Genomic DNA, 21291 nt, shown 5'->3' on the forward strand with positions numbered 1-21291 from the left:
GGGACCCTAACAGGAGAGAGCAAGAGGTGAAGAGGAGTCTCAGACCTGGGGGAGGGGACGCGACTGAATTTGTCTAACCTTTTTCTCGTGTGGTTGATGTGGCAATGAAGTGAAGCAGGACTTGGGTGGGGGAAGGGAGAGATGGGGAAATCGGGGAGAGACAGACAGGGAGGGATGGAGAGAATGAAAGGGGGAGAGGGAACTGGGGAGGCGTGTGATAAAGAGAATATACTACAAGGGGATTTGGTGCAGGTGGTGTGTAGGCTAGTGTGTGTCATTGATTTAAGGCTATCATCATGCCAGAAAATGTGTGCTTGTATGAAACAGGGAATGGAGTTGGGGGGTAGGGGGGTTTGAGGAGAGAAAGTGACAGAATGAATCTGTGTAGGCTTTAAAAAAGAAAACACGTCTTCCTAGAGAGATTGTTCAGTCTATTGCTGTCTGTTTGGAGTGATAACCGCTTCCCAGCACTGAAGCAGGAGTGAGTAGAAATCTGCATCCATCACTGCAACAACCATTCAGACTGAATTAACAAGTCACTACAGTCTTAATTACTTTGTCAAAGATGAAAAATAGTAATTGATTTTGTCCCTGATCACTTTGTTTTCTAGAGCTCCCTCCATGCTGATAAGCAAATAAAAACTGTTTTTTTTAAACCCATGTCCATTCAGAAGTGTGAGTAAATGAAGCTTTTTTTGAAGTCATAGAGATGGGTTGAGTTTGTATATAGGCCCATGCATTTGAAAGAACATTTCAGAAAGGCTGACACACATCCTTGCCTCCAATATGAAGAGAAGGAAATCTTGAGGGGAAAACATTTTGGGCTTAAGTCATTAACCTAGACTGTGCTGTTTAGAAAAGACAACACATTAATAACTAATATCTCTTTAAGGTGCTTTAAGGTTTATAAAGCATTTAACACACATTATCTCATTTGGGTGAGCATTAGTGTCTCTAACCAAGTGCATGCAGGTGGATATGCACACATCAATTTTATTTTTAGGGAAAAAAATATGTTTATATGCTACCTTGGGCAATAATGGCAATAATACCTCTTAGGACATATGTCAAAGTGATATGGCAGTGTCAGATGGGCCTTCAGTACTTTGTGTCTCAGTTTCTTCATTGTCACCCTTTTTAGTTACTTTGGTTTAGGTGCATAATTCATTTCAGGATCTTTTGAATTCACAAATCAAAACACCTTGTTCCTTGGGCCAAATAAATTTAAAATGGACAAATAACCCAGATAGCACATCATATGTGAGTATGGACACATCTTGGAAGCTCTTGATATTTCTTTCTTTTTCTCCTTGTTCAAAGAGAATGAAAGGAATTTAAAAATACAGTTCAGAGCTTAATTGAAAATTCCCCAAAGATGTCACTAGGCTTTTTCTACATACTGGAGTGAAAGGTCTTCAACCTGTCAAAAGGGAAAAATCAAGATGAAGAGGTGGCTCAAAACTACAACACATTAAGATGATTTGAAGTGTCTAGTGATCATCGGATCATAGATTTAAAATTATAAATATCCTTGAGAATCTACTTATTCTGACTTCTTCATTTTATAGATGAGGAAACAGGCACAGAGAAATTAAATGATGTGGCCAGGATCAAAAAGCTAATGTTCCAGGCCAGAGTTGAAGCCAAGTCTTCCTAACCATGTCCAGTGCCCTATATGCTACTTTGTTTCAGTAGATCATAACAACAATTTATGTTTACATAGCAATTTAAGATTTACTAGGCAATTTCCTTATAAGACTTATTCCTGTTTTACAAATGAGGAAACAGACTCAGAGGGGTTAAATTAGTTCTCATGATAACATGACTCTTGAGTTTCAAAAATCCGATTTGTCCAATGTCCTTTCTGCGATATTAATTTACTTCTCAGAAGAGAAGAAAAACTTAGGGAAGGATGGGCTGCTTGTTTTCAAATAAGAATTTAATGCTGTTGTGCATAAGGATTATCATGTAGAAGGCAAATTAAATTTGTACTGCTTGGTCTCAGAGGTCAAAAGTAGGATCAATCAGACTTTATACATTTCTTTCTTTTTGGTATTTTAAGCTAGAAAATAACTAAACAACATTTCTATACACAAAGGCCAAAAAATGGTAATTGTGTATGAAATGATGAATCCATTACAAACACTTTATTCCTTTTACTATACATTACATTTAACCTTTTAGTGCAAATGTTGCTCTACTTATCTGTTTCCTCATAACCACCCTCTGGCTCCTCTGTGTAATTTCTAAATGTTTTATTAGTGCTCTTTCTTTTCCTCTCTCATCTTTTTAAAATCAGTATCATTAGCCCCATTTCCTACACATAAATGACCTCTTTTGTAATAAATGCACAGTCAAGCAAAAGAAATTTGTGAGAGACATCTGGAAATGTTTCCCATTCTGTCCCTACAGTCTACCATCTCTCTGAAAATAGGTGAGAGGCATAATGCTTCCTCAGCAGTTTACTGGACTTAATGATAGTTCATTGCAGTGATCAGACTTCTTAAGTCTTTCAAAGGTTTTTTCCTTGACAATAATGCCAATCGTTGCATAAATTGTTTTCCTGGTTCTATTCACTTCACTCTGCATCAGTTCACACAATCCTTGCCATATTTATGTGAATTTATTCCTTTTATCATTTCTTAAGTTGCAAAAAAATATCCCATTACAATCATATACCATTCACTTGGTTTCCAATTCTTTGCAATAACAAAAAATGTTGCTGTAAATGTTTCTGAACCTGTAAGTTCTTTCTTTCTTTTTGGATCACTTTAAGATATATATGCCAAGTAGTGACATTTCTAGGTCAAAACTTGTACCCAATTTAGTGACTTTTTAAGTGTTAAATTTATATTATGGTTGGTCTGAATATTTAATTGGTGGTCTCCAGGGATTTAATTTCTAAATCCCAAAATGAATTACTCAAGTAAATGGAATTTATGGTACTTTATTTTTCCATAGAGAGAGTGCTTTGGCTTTCTCAGAGCCAGGTAGAAATACTAAGCCCTAGCCAGGGGAAAGGAGTCTCAGGACCTTGGGCTTTCTCAGAGGTTCACACCTCCAGAAAGGGGAAGAAAAACTAAGTCAGCCTTTTACATTCACCATGGTGACCATCTAAAAGGAAAGCAGTCTGAGGTCTCCTGCATGAGCTCCTCCAGGGGTCCAGTTCCACAGCCAAGTGTCTTCACTCCAAGTCTGAGTGTCTGTCTTCCAGTCTCTCCTCAAGTGTCTGTCTTCCAGTCCAACTCCAAGTGACTCTTCTTCATTCCAATCCAACTCTGAGTAACTGAATGGATGGATGATCCTCATGTGCCTAATTCCTCTATTTAAAGTATTTTTTCTCTTGTGTCACCTCCCCTAAATTTTTATGTCTACCAATCACAGCAGATGCTCGTCTCCAGGACTGCCCACTCTTTCACAGGTGGGTCACAGACCTCCCATTCAATGCATGAAATGGGTCTTCATACCTTTTGTAGTTAGTTCACACCTTTTTATGGTTAAAATGGGTAGATCTACTTTAAGTACTGGGTTTACACTTTGGGGATTAAAATCTAAAAATAGACAGGGGGTTACAATTTAATATTTACAATCAAGGAAGAGCTAAGTACCTTCATTGTTACAATCAGGGGAGAGCCAAATTCAATCTTCACATAAGTATAGTTCTAAAATACTTTCCCAAATTGCTGGACCAACACACAGCTCTGCCAACAGTGTATTTGTGTACATGTTTCCCCACAATTGTCATTTTCTTTATCATTATTGTCATATATGCGATGAATATGAGGTAAAATTTCAGACCTTATATAATCTAATTGTTTTTATTAGTGATTTTGAACATTATTTTTCCATATGGAAGTTCCTTTATCATCCTTTATTATATTGGAAATAGGTACTTGTTCTTATACATTTTCACACATTTCCTAACTATTAGATATCAAATATTTTTCTAGGTAATGGCTTTTCCTTCTAATTCTAACTATAATGCTTTTATTTGTGCAAAAAATTTTTTTCCTAATTTTTATAATAAAAATTATCTTTTTTCCCCTATATAATCCTTTCTAATGCTCATTTGGTCAAGAATTTTTCCTATATCCATAGTCATAATTTGTGACTAATTTGTTTATAATATGACCTTCTAATTCCCCTCTAATTTGTTTATACTTTGATGTTTTATCTACTGTTACAGCAAAGAAGGAAAGACATGGGAGCAATTTGGTGCTCAAGATTGACAAGGTATGGATGATGGAAGAAGGGCAAGGGGTTCAAAGTTGAACTTTGTTAACTTGCCAACTCTATGGACAAGATTATATGTGATGGATTGGGAGAACAGAAAGAAAGGAAGAGGATGAAAGTCCTGGTAAGAATAAAGAGTAAGTCTAGGGGAGAAAAGATAAAGAGCTTGTGATTAAGAAAGTAATTCTTCAACTAAAGATCAAGAAGCACAATAGTTTAGGGTGACAGTGATACCTAATGAGTGATCACCCTTATTAGTGACTGTTCCAGGTCCAGATGGAAACCTTAATAATTAAGGAAGTTCAACTAAGAGCACAAGATGGTCAATGGTACATCAGTGTGATGAGTAAAGTCACAAAAATTGAAACAGGTTGAATAAAGAGGAAGACTCTAAATCAGGTACAGAACGTCTTCAAAAAGGAGAAGTGAAAAGGAGGTTGAGAGATGATAGCAACAATAATCTATATAGGGTGATAAATTGGATGATGTGTATTTCTAATATGAAATAGATGAATTATTGTGGCAAGGATGACTGTTAGAGGCAGCTAGGAGCAAATATTATGTCAACTACTCCTTGTCTAATGTGTCAAGGGATATGAAGAAAAAAAAAGAGGTTAGCCCTAAAGAAGGTAGTGAGAGATGATCCCTTCCAGAAAGAATAGGGTTTCATGAGTGTTAGAAGATGAAAAGTATGAGAGGAAGAGATGTAGGAAAAAAGCAGAACAAACCCATGCTTTCAGATAGATAAAATGAAAGAGACAAGTAAGATAGGAACTGAGGAAAGATAGGGTATGAGAAAGCAGGGAAAGTAAAAGATCAAAAGAGTTTTGTTTTAGGAGATATCAATTTTGAATCACAGAAATATGAAAGCTCTAGGACATGGGATGGACCAAGGAGAGAGAATAAATGACATCAGCACCAAGGTTCTAGTCAGATTGTGAAAAACATGAAGGTATCTCTGTGAATGGTCTTCTAGGGATATCCCACTTAGAGAGGGAGAATAGGGTTTTAGAAGGGCGTTAGTGAACCTATGGCACAAGTTGCTGATGAGGCTGCTCCCTTTTCCTTCTTTACCATACCTGAGGACATTTTTCACATGGCCTGCCCCTCTGCCCAGTAGCCCAATGGGAGTGCTTCCTCCCTCCCCTTTCTGGAGTAAGGGGGTGGCTCACATGTGGTGGGAGGGCTGCAGTTTTGAGACTGAGTCTCTAAAAGGTTCACCATCATTTGTCTAGAATGATTTGGAAGGCCACGTGGTCAAGAAGGCCTAAAGCCCAAGGCAGTACCCAGCAGATATTTTGCTACTTCATCTTTCTAACCCTTTCCTGAATATTCCTTGTATGAGATTAGGGTTGAACTGAGGCCTGAGCTGGATCAGCAATTGTAATGCAAAGGAAAGTTACAATAGGGTCTGTCTGTAGTAATCCCACTTCTCCTCTGCTTAACTTCTACTGATAATTTAATCACTTTTCAAAGAGTATTTGGTTTCAGATGAAACCTCTCACTTGGTTGTGAGACAGAAGGGTCCCTAGAAATGATAGTCAGAAAATGGTGTGGTAAATGAACTTCATAAGTCATCTAGTCTGATTTGAACCCAGTCAGGAATTCGATCTATAATAATGTCAGCAAAAGTCATCCAGTCACCATCTGAACATTTTCTTTTTTTGGATATTGCTATCTCCTTGGATAGACCATTCTACTTCAGGACATATCTGGGGTTATCAATAACTTCTCTGGGATTTATATCTACTAGTGGAATCTCTGAACTGAAGGACATGGGAATGGTGGAATAGTGCATAGAGGATTAGATTTGAGATCAGAAAGACCTGAATTTAAATGCTGTCTCAAATAGCTATAGTTATCTGCCTTGGACTAAGCACTTTACCTCCATTTCTTCATAAAATGGGAATCATAATAGCACCTACCTCCCAGATTAGTAAGGATCAAATGAGACATATATATATAAAGCAGTTTGCAATCTAAAGCACTATGTAAATACTAGGTGTTTACTATTATTATTACTTTATTTGCAATAATCATGATCTGTTGTAGATGGCTCAGTGGGATCTCTGAATGAATTTCAAGATGTTCATTAGAATATCTGGCAAGGTGTGGGATACTTAAAGGAAAGACCTGAAATTATTGGTGGTTAAAACATTTCCAGAAAGACTTAAAAGTACCTATTTAGCCATACAACTAATAGTAAAATACTACTTTCTTTTCCTCTTCCTCCCTCCCCAACTCCAACCTAATGAGAAATACAGTTCCATTTGCTTTCCTAGACAATGGAAACTTTTATGTTGGCATGATGATTAGCATATCTGGAAAAAAATTTCTTAGAGAAAACATAAGAATATAACATTTCAGGACTGGGTGGGATTTTTGAGATCATCCAGTTCAACTTTCTTTTTTTCCTAGAAGGGAAACAGTGGTCAGAGGAATTTAGGTCTCACAACTAGTTAGTAATAAACTCAAGGCTAGTTGTCTTGGCCTTTTCTGAAGAATAGAATAGCTTCCTCCTTAGCAAAATAAGAAAGATTTTTTTAATCAAGGGGATATCACTTGGTTTATCCAAATATCCAAAGTGATGAGTGCATAAATCTTCCAAATTATATAACAAGTAGGTTCAAACAAACCTTTCTGCTAATGGTATTCAGTTAATCAGTCAGAAAAAATGAATAAAAATTATGTTGAAATGAACTGTATTTATGATCAATTAACCCTAGGAACCAGAGAAGAACAATTTAGTGTCCATTCTAGTCTGCTTATTAAGTAGATGATGATATATCTACCCCTAAACACACACATCACTAGTTTAGGAACTACTCGTGACTAAAATGAAAAGCTATTTCCAAACTATTGCAGGGTAAGGGGAGTGGGACGGAGACTGATGGTTACCATAAAAGACGGTTCTTATTGGCTCTTGCACTGGAATAATTTGGTAAGTAATAGTTGTTGCATATGCTCATTTCAAGTGATTTTTTTTTTATCTGAGAGAAATAAAGGATAAAAGTGTAGTACAGTGGAAACGAATTGTCTCTAGTCAGAAGACCTGAATTTAAATATGGCCTCTAACACTGTTTATGTGACCTTGGAAAGTCATTTAACTTCACTGGGTCTTAGTTGCTCATCTATAAAATAGGAGATTATTATTGATGATCTTAAATGAAACTCTATAACTATGATTCTGTGATCTTATATCCCCAAGTGAGAAAGGAAAATGAGTGTAGAACCTCCCCCCCAGGCCTCATTTTAGCCACTAATAGAGCAGGTTTACTAACAGGTGGAATATGTGGTTACTTACACAATTTAAGGAGAGATCTGTTTTCCAAATACACACAGAGAGATAATTTTTTGAATTCTTCCAATTAGAGATTCATTAGGCAATCAACCAAAAGAAGAGTTTGCCATTATTCACACCTTAATGTGAATTATTTTATATGGCTGACTTTTTCCTTAACACCCATCTGAAGTTTGCCTACTTAAGAGATTTGGTATTCTTGGTATTAAAGAGCACTACAGGCTATGGAGAACTTAGAATGTAGAGTAGATAGTGTTCCAAGCCTCGACCCTAAGCAAGCCCCAAGTTCAAGTGTTGTCTCTGGGATATACTAATTGTATGATCACTGCTAAGTCCTTTAACATCTCAATACCTCAAGAAATTATCTAAGATTATAAATTACAATCTGCTGATGTGTCAGTTTCCATACCAGAAATCTTCTAAAATGATGAAACAATAGCTCTTCTTCCTTACCCTACTTTGTATCTGGGAAAGACCAGCTATAAAGAATGCTTTAGAGCCAAATTGTCAGTTATTTACAAATTCTAAAGAAGAAATTGGGCTGGGGGTAGGGATTTCTGAACCTGTTAAGGTCAAGATTTTTTGAGTTCTAGCTCAGGATTCTGACTCTTCCACTCATTTAACATCCAAGCAGAAACACACTCAAAATCATCCCTACTTTAAAGCTCTGGCAATGATTGCATTAATGAAAATACATTTATTAAATGATTACTGTGCTAATCACTAGGGATATAAATAGAGAAATAATAGTTCTTTTTCTGAAGGAGCTCACATTCCAATGTGGAAGACAACCTACATAGTAGCTTTTGGCAGCAAATCAGATAAAAAGGTTCAGGGGTCCTTCGGGTGCAGTGGCAAAGCAGGTGATAATGTTTCTTCTTTATTGTTTCTTCCGTTAATAAAATGACAAAGTGTCAAAGCATTTGTTGATCCCTTAGACTTTGGCAATGGAAATTGCCAGCCTTCAGTAACTGGTTGTGGAGGCAGGAGATACAGACTCTGAAGAAGTAGTTGTTGGGCCAAACCTGCACAAGACTTGCTTCCTTGAACATTGGCTCTAAGGGAGGGCACTATTATTTCTGGGGTTTTAAATAATCCACCATCACTAATATTATGTCTGAATTACTGACTCTTGCATCTACCTTTCAGCTAAATGTTATCCAGGCTAAATGTACATTTTTTTTAGAATTTTGTTTCTGAGGAAAGAATAATAATAAAATATCATCATAGAATTATGAGCATTTATAAAGTGCATATAGTGATATCTAAACAGAGAATGAATGGCTAATCCTGAAGAAGATTTAATTTGGGGGGAAGCTGGGTGGCTCAGTGGATTGAGAGCCAGGCGGTCCAAGGTTCAAATCTGACCTCAGACACTTCCTAATTGTGTGACCCTGGACAAGTCACTTAACCCCCTTTGCCTAGGCCCTACCACTCTTCTGTCTTGGAACCAATACATAATATTGATTTTTCAATATCTGAACCAAAAATGAATCCTTCAGACTCAGAATACCTTTTCACTACACATGGAATGGATCCAGTGGATGGAGCCCATTCACCTATTTTTAAATCCCAGGCTAATCTCTCTGTCTCTATCTGTCTCAGGTAATCATTGATTCTCTAAGCATGGTACCTGAAAATAAAGAAAATAAACAAGAATATTATATCCATTAACCTCCAAACATATATTTTCATTTTCCCAATATTCAAAACATTGTAGGTAAAAATTTTTTTAATAGCAAACCTATTCTTGAGAATATTGGCTATGGTAACAATTAGGGTGGTGTTTCCAGAATACACCAGGGGAATACAGGTCACAAGAGGACACTAAGTGATAGGGGATTACTAGAGATCATAAGCCAGAACCATCCTAAATAAAGACAAACAATTTCATCTAAATTCTAGCTTCAAACTTTACCAGACATACCAATAAAAAAATCAACTCGATCATTTCCAATTTTACCTCCCTTTCCTTACTCTAATGCATGGCACTATTCTGGTCTTCATGTTTCTCAAGGAGCTTCAGCTCTGGACAGCTCCCAGACACTTAGCACTTTTAGCATGGAGAGTATGGGAATATTCTTCCTCTCCTCATCTCAGGACTACTGTGAGGAATAGATTTGGAGAAGTAGTGCCAATGGAATACCTCCAACAAGAGGAGGCATGAAAATAATATATATCTTCCAGATGCTTTCCTTCAGCCCAAATTATTCCCATCCTACAAAGAATATTGGGATATGGCCCCATGGCCCCAATGCCTTTAAAGTTTAAGATTTTTTGACGAAGAAAATCTTCCTACCTTCTCATAAGTATCAGGGCAAGAGAGGAAAGAAGGGAGAGAAGGAGAGAAAATGGTAGGGGGATCCAAGTCCAGATCTATCAAGAGCTGGGTGGGAGACCAGATGCATTTGTAGTGAGACTAAGAGTTCTGGTCAACAGACCATGGGACTTACCATCTGGAGAGTAGGGAAATGACCTATGACTCAGTCTGCTAACATCCTCCAGGGCTTATATGTGGTTTCTGCATGTTGAGCCATACCTGATATGCTCTGAGTAGGGCCCCCACAAGGTTCTATGGTTGTCAACCTTCTGTTTCCATGAGGACATTGACAGCTTGGGATATTCTCTGTAGCTCTGCCTTGGCCACTTCTAGTTCTGCCAGGAAGTCATCTATCATAGTACAATGGTAGAGATTGTGAGTATAGAAAAAGAGCCAAGATGAAAACATAGTTTTCATGTCAAACTTGTTCAACGAAGGGAATGCATACCTTTATCATGGCATATCATCACCTTGGGAAATCATATTCATGACCAAATATGCCACAGTAGAGGTAGCATCACAGTGCTTGGTAAGTTCTTGGCAACTGGCCATCAGATCATTGAAGAAAAGCAGCAAGAGAAATGAATCTTAACCTGAAAGTTAGTGAACAGAGTAAACAAAAAATGAGACACAAATTCAGGGCCCCATTCTGATCTGATCTGTAAAAGGAGGTTGTGTAATTAGGAGACCTCCCTGAGGAACAGTTACAGTGTGTTGGGTGCAGTCAGTTGTTACCAAAATCGAGGAGGCAGAGCTGTTGAGCTGTGAGAGCAAGAAGACGGCAGCTGCTGCCAATGGCCTTAATGAGGGCATCAGCCTTTCTTTTCCTTCAGTGCTAGCTAGAGGCTGAATATAGAAGCAGTTGTTCAGGGCTCTCAGTTTTTCCTCTCTAAATTGGCCCTTATTTGTTGTTCAGTCATTTTTCAGTCACGTCCAACTCTTCATGACCTGATTTGGAGTTTTCCTAGCAAAGATACTGGGGCAGTTTGCTATTTCCTTCTCCAGTTCATTTTATAGATAAGGAAACTAAGGAAAGCAGGGTCAAATGAGCTGCCAAGGATTACACAGCTAATAAGTCTCTGAGGCCAGATTTGAACTCATAAATATAAATATTCCTGACTTCAGGTCTGGCACTCTATCTATTTCGCCACCTAGCTGCCTCCAAAATGCTTTTTATACTGAGGCTATCAAGATGCTTATGTTGTAAAGCATGTGCCAGGAAAGTCAAAACCACCACTGCCACCACCTTTAATCACCTTCTCCTTCCACACCCTGAAGATAACAGGCAACTCTGAACCTAAGACCTTTGGGAATAGCATTGCCCCACAAATCATGAAACCTACTTCCAAGCCCTGCCTCCACTGTCATCATTGAGAGAAAAAATCTTTATAGAGGAAGGGCCTTCTTCATCATTGCTAACAACAACTGCTGGCCAACTGCCACTAATGAATAGATGGCATAGGAGCCCCCTCCGGACCACCAGTTCTTCTTCCAGCCATCAAGAGGAGAAATAACTCCTGTGAAGAAAGGGCCAGCTGTCCTTACTAACAACCAAACAACCATAATACACAGGGCAGGCAAACCACCTTATCTTGAACAGTAGTAAAAACTCCCTGAAAGATAAGAAGAAATACATTCCAGGCAAATCAAACTATGACCAACACCACCTTGACAACCACTTCCACTCAGGCCTTGCTGAGGAAAGCCTGGGACTCTGAACCCAAGCGCCTTGGGAATATCCATGTTTCCAGTCTAGTGTCCTCAGCCATCATCCTAGGAAGCAAGGAGATGCAACCTGGCAGTTGATCTTACTAGACCTACAGCCACAATTACTGAAGACCCAGAAAAGAAATTTGTTGCTCCCAAAGTACTTGCCACTATCAAATGGTTCAACATCAGAAGCAGATATAATTCTGCCAGTCGAGATGACTTAAAGAAAATTAATTGTCATTCATTTTGATGCTGTACCCAAAAGATCATGGGACCATTTCATCTGTTTTGAAGCTAAAGCCTTCTACAGGTGGTATCTCCTTAATTTTAGTGTGAGCTCTTTGAGATTAAAATCTTTTTGATTTGTATGCCTAGTACTTAATATTAGACTTACACAAAGTAAGAAAATACTAAATGCTTTATTCATTCATTCATTTGGAAGGAGCAAGAATAAGGGAAACCATGCAAGACATCATCTAGAGTTTGAATATCTTGATTGGCTTTCCCCATGGGTTTTTTTTAGTTCCTCCCTCTTGTGTGTGAAAGTAGGAAAGGTTTCTTGTACTAGGCTGTGCTTGAGGTCTTAGGGGAGAAAAGGTTGACTCAAGATCTGGGACACAAGGAGTTTTGACACAAAGTCAGTGACAATAGCATCCTTGACAACATTTTCTGTTCTCTCAGATTTAGGCCTATTTCAGAGGTTATAGGTACTTATCAATAACAACACAAAGGATGCTGTTGTATATCTCTCAGGCTCTAACAAGAGTCTGATAAGCCAACTACAAAAAAAATTGGTAGATACTAGTTTAGCTTATGACAGTGGTAGATTTTCTGACTTTAACAGCACCCCTGCCTGGAACACCTTGCTCCTTCCCAAGGCTTTAATTGCTTCTCACTCTCTCAAGAAATACTGGCCTTCCTAGCATAGTGTGAGCTAGTATATAATACCAGGCACAAAACTTATGGACCCAGTTAAAGTTGTCCCTGCAACCATACTTCAAACATGGGTGATTTCTTTAGTGCAAATACTTACTCTACCAACTCATCTGCTCTTTTGTAGATAATTTTCCAGAGCTGTTGTGGCTAAAATATTCAGCTCCCTGTAGCCAGCCTCATGATTACTCTCTCCATACACAAATCAGTCTGGTCTACATAAATTAGAAACAGTACATCACTATACTCAAAGCCTTTCCAAATTTGCAGGAAATGAGAAAACTGGAATTCTCCTTGAAAGAATGAAATTATTATTAGGTGGCATTTATACAGATTTTTAATATTTGCATAGAGATTTACAAATATTATTTCAGCTGATCTTCACAACAATTCCAGGAGGTAAGTGCTATAATAATTCCCATTTTACATATGAAGAAATTGAGGCAAAGGGTAAGTGACTTTCCTAGGGTCACAGAACCAGGAAGTATTAAGAGACTGGATTTTAACTCAGTTCTTCTTGACTCCAGACTCAGAGCTCTACCCTCTGTACCACCTAGATCTCTATAGCTACTAATTGCTCTTAATAGCATAAATAAAGGAAAGTAGCTACTATGTATACCAAATTATATGGAACCAAAGACTGGATTGGTCAGCAGTCAAGAAGCTATTTGATTACTTATATTCATCTCTGGAGATTCTTTGAAATACTTCTGCTGAAATCTCTTTCTTTTAATTTTTTTTTATTTTCCTCCCTTTGTGGTTAATCTTCAGAAGATCATTCACAACTGGTTCTTCTGATTCATTTCTTCTCTCTCTTGTTAACTTCACAAGATGATTTGTGGTCTCATTATTTAATTGAAATTGTTCTCTCCAGTGTTACCAAAGACCTCAATCACCAAATCTAATGTTTTTTTTCTCAATCCTCCCTCATCCTTCTTGACTTCTCTGCAGTCTTTTACACTGTTAATCAACCTCTTTTCTTTGAAATTCTCTTTTCTCTAGGCTTTCATGACAGTAATGCTAGCATTTATATAGAGCTTTAGGGTGTGTGAAAAAATTATCCAGTTTTATCCTCACAATTCTGAGTGTGGGGTGCTATTATTGGTCCCATTTTATAGATGAGCAAATTGAGGCAGAAGTAGGTTAAGTGAATTGCCCAAGGTCACACAGCTAGTAAATGTCCACAGTCATATTTGAACTCAAGTCTTTCTGACTCCAGGTCCAGGGTTCTATCCATTGCATCATCTGGTCGCCTAGTATCTCTCCCAACATTCCTCCTATTGAACAGCTTCTCAGTCTCCTTTGCTGGATCTTTATTTAGCTCATACCCACGAATAATGGGTGACTCTCATGACTATGTCTCTGACCCACTTCTCTTCTCTCTCTATGCTATTTGGATGGTTGACATTATCTGCTACTGTGGATTTAATCATCATCTTTATACAGATAATTCTCAGAACCATTTATTCAACCCTAAACTCTCTCCTAATCTCCAGTCTCCCCTAACCAATATATAAAATGGATGTCCCCATATACTTCTTAGGCTCAACATGCCAAAACTGAACTTATTGTTCCTCCCCCCTCTCCTACTAATTCCTTATTCTAACTTTCCTATTACTGCCATGGTCATCACCTTTTTCCCAGCCACCCAGGCTGGGAAATCTAGATGCCATCATCAACTCTTCACTATCTCAACAACCCCACTCCCCAATAGCCAATCTGTTACCAAGTCTGGTCTATTCTGTCTTTAAAATTCGCTTGTGCTGCATTCTTTTGGTGGCCAAAAAAAAAAAGGAAAATGAGGGGATGCCCTTTGATTAGAGAATGACTGGACACGTTGTGGTATCTGTTGGTGATGAAATACTATTGTGCTAAAAATAATAATAAACTGGAGGAATTCCATGTGAACTGGAATGACCTTCAGGAATTGATTCAGAGTGAAAGGAACAGAACCAGGAGAACATTGTACACAGAGACTGACACACTGTGATACAATCGACTGTAATGGACTTCTCTACTAGAAGGAATGCAATGATCCAGAACAATTCAGAGGAACTTTATGAGAAAGAGCACTATCCACATCCAGAGAAAGAACTGTGGGAGTAGAAACACAGAAGAAAAACAACTGCTTAATCACATGGTTTGATGGGGATATAATCAGGGATGTAGATTCTAAATGATCACTCTAGTGCAAATATTAATATGGAAATAGGTCTTGATCAATGACATGTAAAACCCAGTGGAACTGATCACTGGCTACAGGAGTAGGGTGGGAGGAGGGGAGGGAAAGTACATGAATCATGAAAGCATGGAAAAATATTATAAATAAACAATTAAAAATAACATAAAATAAAATTCTCTTGTATATTCCCCCTTTCTCTTCACTGACAGTACCCTTGTACAGGTCCTTATCAACTCACACTTGGGCTACTACAATAGCCTTTTGGGCCATCCCCTTTCCTCTTTTTCTCTCTCTACTTCAATCCATCCTTCTCTCAGCCACCAAAGTGATTTTCTTATAGCTTAGATCTGACAATGTTACCTACAACACAGTAAATTTCTGTAGTTCCTTACAGAATCAATAGGAAGTCCTCTGTTTAGTTTTTAAAGCCCTTCCTAACCTGGCTTCATCCTTCCGTTCTTTTCTTCATATACCTTCTACACACATGCATGCACATACACACAAACACGCTCTATTATCCATCATGCTGGTCTCCTTACTGTTCTTCAGACAAGATACTCCAGCTCACAACTCTGAACATTTTCATTGACTGTCTACCATTCCTAGAACTGTATCATCTCTGCCTCCTAGCTTCTCTGGCTTTATTCAAGTCCTAGTCAATTCTGCCTCCTACAAGGAGCATCTCCTATTCTCCCTTAAAGCTAGCTCCTTCCTTCTGTTGATTGTTTCCAATTTACCCTGTAGGAATCTTGTTTGTTCATAGCTGTTTGCATGTTGTTTCCCCTATTAAACTGTGAGCTTTTGAGGAGCAGGAGCTATCTTTTACTTTAATTGTGCTTTGCTGCTTAGTATAATGCCTGGAACAAAGTAAATGTTTAATAATTGTTTGTTACTAAACTTGAAATTTTCTTCCTTTTGCCTCTCCCTCCACCCTACCCAAAACATATTTTCTGTATAGCAGCCTGACATTTTACTAGTGGCCTTTTGCATAACAGGAAACAGAAAATGGTAGGTGTAAGGCAACTCTGTCAGAAGAGATGTATCTAAACTGAAATATAATTGAGAGAAGGTTTTGATAGGATATAATAAATAAGAGTCATAAGTAGGCAGCTAGATGGCCCAATGAATAGACCACTGGGTTTGGAGTTAGGATGACCTAAGTTCAAATTGAGCCTTAGATACTAGCCATGTGACCCTGGGTAAGTCATTTTATTTCTATATGCTTTAATCCACTGGAGAAGGAAATGGCAAGCCACTTTAGTATCTTTGCTTTGGGATAAAACAGAACAGGGTACACAGTTGAATGAGCAGAAGTATATGTGGGAAGGAAGAAGATCTGGCAATATTAGAGTCTAGCTATTACTGAGAGAGCCAGGTATGTTGGGGGGGGCAGGGATGGACTCATCTCAGACTACCATTTTATAGCATCCTATTTTAGCAAGTTATCTTGATAAGAGTTTAACCCTAGGTTCTATAATGCTTAAGAACAATGAGTCCTGTTGTCGATCTCTAAATTCAGTAGCCTAGGATGAAACCCCAGTCTCCCCTCTCTTCAATCTTTCCAACCCCTGGCCATGGCAAACATAACCTTTCCCTGGAGGATCTGGGCATCAGAAATGATGGAAGAAGAGCATGTTAGAAAGGCTCTTACAGTGAAAGAGAGAATTTTTGACACTGAAAATGAAAAGGTAAAGTAGAGACCATTAAAAGCCATTTAGTCACTCCCATAAAAGACCTGGAACAGAACTTGAGATAATATCAAGTAAACCTTTTATTTTACAAAAGAAGAAAATGAGGACCAAAGAAGTTAGTAATAGAAGGTACTGGAAATATCAACATCTTCCCCAGTATGAAGCCATTTAAAGCAATGAAGTAGAAAACTAGGGGAAAACCCACACATTTTTAATGGTATCAAACGCTGAAGGGTATATGTTTCCCCATTTTTAAAAAATGATATAGTCAGCTTCCAGGTTCGAAGATGACTATTCAGCCTCAGAACTGCATGAGGCTTTTTACCTTATAAGCCTCATTACCCCTCTTGCAGCCTGTGTCTTTTGGTCCTTTCATTGTTCATTTCCCTCTCATGCTGCTTATGGGCAGGACTGTCATGCTCCAAGCAAATTCATGTTCCCTGGCTTGGGGAGGCAAAAAAGGGACCATAAGGAAAGCACAGACATGCTCCAGCAACATTTGAGAGAGGAAAGAACCAAATAGGAAACTCTTGGGGGATGGGTTACTACGTTGTAAAAGGAAATTGCCTAACTGTGGGGCCAGCTGGACCCTCCTCTGTCTTTAACTAGCAGCTCAGTAAAATGGTTAGTGAGTTTTGCCAGCTGGGCTGTTGCCTTCTCAGGCTCCACTGAGCTGTTCATGAATGTCACCCACTCCCTAAGCCCCATCTTCCATGCCAAGAGTTCCACACTAATCCCCATCAAGGAAGTTTTCCTTATAGTCTTCAAACCAGTAGGGCAGGAGAGGGGTCGCTCAATCTGGTAGCACACTATTGTACTTTAAGTTGAAGAGTTCATGAGAGTATTCTAAGACTCTTTTGATGACCTACCTAATGCTGAGTTGACCAATCGGTGAATTCTAGATGTAGAGAAGCTTGTTGATATGGGAATTACAAAAGAGGGAGGCATACAGATACCTTTGAGACATCCTCCAAGACAGAAGTAACATCATAGAATCAATACTTGCAAGACATGGGTTTTTCCTGATATTGAGCCAAAATCTACTTCCCCATGACTTCAACCCAGTGGTCCTAGTTCTCCAAGTGAATTAAGTCTCTTCCTTTTTTCCCCGCTGACAATAATGAGATCATGTCTTGCCTCAAGTTCTTCCACTCAGCAAGACAAAGAGGAGAATCTGATCCAAGACTTTTCCCCACTAAACTCAGTTTAAAAAGTGGTTTTCCTTATTTGTCTAGAACTGACTCTTTAAGGATAAAAAAAAAATCTTAACAAATCTCAGGCAGTTTCTATGTCAGCAAGCTCAAGGATTGTATGTCACCCTGATTTACTTCAAACCGGAGGAGCCATTTTTCTAGGAAACCATTTCCTCTGCCAGTTATGTACATGGAGGTCACTTGGGAGAAAGAGAACACACTTTGGAGATGCAAGTGAGAAAACAAATCATGATCTTTTTCTTCATTGTGCTCTCATTTCATTCTTTCTATTCAGCCTGACTTTTTTTATACATCCTTTATCCAAGGAGCAAGCAGACTAACTCTCTGAATAATCCTGTCCCTAAATTTTCCTCACTTCAAAAACCTTTAAAGATTCATTTCTTTAGTTCAAGTCCTTGATACTACTGGTGTTATTAATATCCTTAGAATTATGAAAATCTAAAGACAACCTCACATGGGTACCTTCCATTCGGAGGGAAGAGACAGTAGGTGGGAGTTGGTAATAGTTAAAATTCATCTAGGAAGAGGTTTTTATGCTTTTTTGTGTCACAGACCCTTTTGGCAGTCTGGTGAAGTGTATGGGCCCATCCTTAGGATAATACTTTTAAATAATTAAGGAAATGATAATTTTCAGTTAGAATGTAGTGAAAATAAAGATATCTTTTATTCCCTTCTAGGTTTCTGGCCATGTTGAACTCTAACCACTAACACCTTAACATGATTAAGTTTTAGATACTTTATGGAAAGGTTTTTGTTTTGCAAAAGAAAAAAGGATTATAAGAAATCTGGGAACCCAAATGGGGTGAAATAAAACAATGACTAATAGGTGTGAATGGAGACCTCTTTGACTTTCATTCAATAAACATTTATTAAGCACCTGCTATGTACCTAACACTGTGTTAAATTATAGGGATTAAAAAAAAAGAAGCAAAAGATAGTCTCTACTCTCAAGAGGTTTATAATCATTCTCAAACTGACTCCCTTTTCTGCATCCACTAATTTATACTTCTACTGTAGCTTCCTATAGATAAGTTCTACAAGTCAAATTTAATTCTATGAAAATGCTTGACTACAGAGCTGAAAGCAAAGAAGGAATATTCAGACTGGAGACTAGCATTCACATGTCTTATATATAAACAGAAGCCATAAGCAAGAATGAGATTCACATTTAGAGATCTGTATGGGTCAGGGTCATAGCCAAACAAAAAGAAATAAATATGGAGCACAAATCATAGGAGGAAGAGGAAAAGGAGTCTCATAAAATAGGACATATGAACCAATCAAAAAAGTAGAGAAACAAAGGGTATAACTGTGGATACTAACAGGACAGCAACATCTGTCCTTTAAGCTGGTTAAAATACACTCTTGGAATAGGTTTATAAGAAGTGATCTCAATAAAGAAAAAGGAAGATCAGGAGTGAAGAAGGATGCCCTTTATCACCTCTCTTATTTAATATTGTTCTAGAAATGCCAGCAGTAGCAATTAGAGAAGAAAAAGAAACTGAAGGGATTAAAATAGACAATGAAAAAACTAAACTATCACCGGTTGCAGATAAGATGATGGCCTATTTAAAGAATCCTAGAAAATCATCTAAAAGGCTAATGGAAATAATCAACAACTTTAGTAAAGTTGCAGGGTACAAAATAAACTCACACAAATCATCAACATTTCTATATATTTCTAACAAAATTCAGCAGCAGGAGTTAGAAAAAGAAACTCCATTTAAAATCACTCTAGACAATATAAAATATTTAGGAATCTATCTGCCAAGACAGACACAGGAATTATATGAACACAACTACAAAACACTTTTTACACAATTAAAACTGGATCTAAATAATTTGGAAAATATTCATTGCTTATGGGTAGGATGAGCTAATATAATAAAAATGAGAATCCTACCAAAATTAATCTACTTATTCCATGCCATATACGTCAAACTCCCAAAAAAGAATTTTATAGTATTAGAAAAATTATAATGAAGTTCATTTGGAAGAGCAAAAGGTCAAAGATATCCAGGGAAATCATGAAAAAAAATGTGAAGGAAGGTGGCCTTGTAGTCCTAGATCTCAAACTATACTATAAAGCAATGATCATCAAAACAATATGGTACTGGCTAAGAGACAGAAGAGTAGATCAATGTAAATGACCTCAGCAGGATAGTGTTTGATAAACCCAAAGATCTCAGCTTTTGGGCAAGAACTCACTATTTGACAAAAACTGATGGGACAATTGGAAAACACTATGGGAAAAAAATGGGTTTAGATCAACATCTTATACTCTATATCAAGATAAATTCAAAATGCATAAATGACTTAAATATAAAGAGTAAAAGCATAAACAAATTAGGTGAACATAGACTAGTATATCTGTCAGATCTGTGGGAAAGGAAGAAATTTAAGACCAAGAAAGAAATAGAGAACATGACAAAATGTAAAAAGAATAACTCTATATCAAATTAAAAAGGGTTTGTACAAAATTAATGCAACCAAAATTAAAAGTAAAACAACAAACTTGGGAAAAAATTTTATAGCAAAACTCTCTGACAAAGGTTTAATTTCCCGAATATATAAAGAACTAAGTCAAATTGACAAAAAAAAATCAATCCATTCCACAATCAACTAATGGTCAAGGGATAGGAATAGGCAGTTCTCATATAAAGAGATCAGAACTATCAATAATCACATGAAAAAATGTTTTAAATCCCTCCTGATTAGAGAAATGAAAATAAAAACAACTATGAGGTACTACCTTACACCTAGCAGATTGGTCAATGTGGTATCAAAGGAAAGTGATAAATATTGACGGGGATGTGGCAGAATTGGGACACTAGGACTTCTGGGTAAACCTGGTGGCAATATGGACCCAGGACTCTACCTCTCCTCATTGCCTACCAAATAGACTACCTCAAAAGACAAAAAAACCCAAATTCATATGAACAAAGGGACTCTACAGTAGGGCATAGCATTGAAGTTATGTAGAACGTGGGCATCACAACACTATAAGGGGGTGAAATAGCTTCCACCAAAGCATAAGTTGATCAACCCTACCCCAACTCACACACATGGAGCCAGTGTGCTAGAGTCAGAGCCAGAGCGCTAGAATCAGTGAGTGAGCAAGAGGAACCTCTAGACCGATTGAGGAGTACCTCTAGGTTCTTGGCAGCTAAGACCACCAAAGACCTACCCCTGAGAGCAGCTAGACCTGATATCCCAGCAGGTTGAAGAGTGCAGACCTTGGGCATGTGTGGAGATAGTGCAGAGAAGGGCAGCAAACAGTAGAAACTGCAGAGACTCGAGAGGTGGCCTCAGGCAAAAACCATGCTCCTTAGCTCCATACACAGAGAGTCTGCTCCTCACTCAGACTTCTGACTAGAAAGGGAAGGAAAAACCAACATAGTAATGGCAAACAATGCCCAGGAAAAACAACTTCCCAACACCAAGAAGAAGAAGAAGAAGGCATTGACTCTGGATAATTTTTATGGAGGAAAAATCCAGACTACAGAGGAAATTGCAGAAGAGGACATACAAATAAATGCACCCAAACCTTCCAAAAAATGGAAATTGGCCACAAGCTCTTGAAGAATTTAAATCTGAGATTTTTAGAATGATGGGAGTGATTTGGCAAGAAAAGTGGGAAATAGTTCAAAATTAAAATAACAGTCTAAAAGACAGAAACTCCCTATTGGAGAAAGAAACCCAGAAAT

This window comes from Monodelphis domestica, chromosome 6 (assembly GCF_027887165.1).
Source record: "Monodelphis domestica isolate mMonDom1 chromosome 6, mMonDom1.pri, whole genome shotgun sequence".
In the NCBI taxonomy this organism is placed as follows: Eukaryota; Metazoa; Chordata; class Mammalia; order Didelphimorphia; family Didelphidae; genus Monodelphis; species Monodelphis domestica.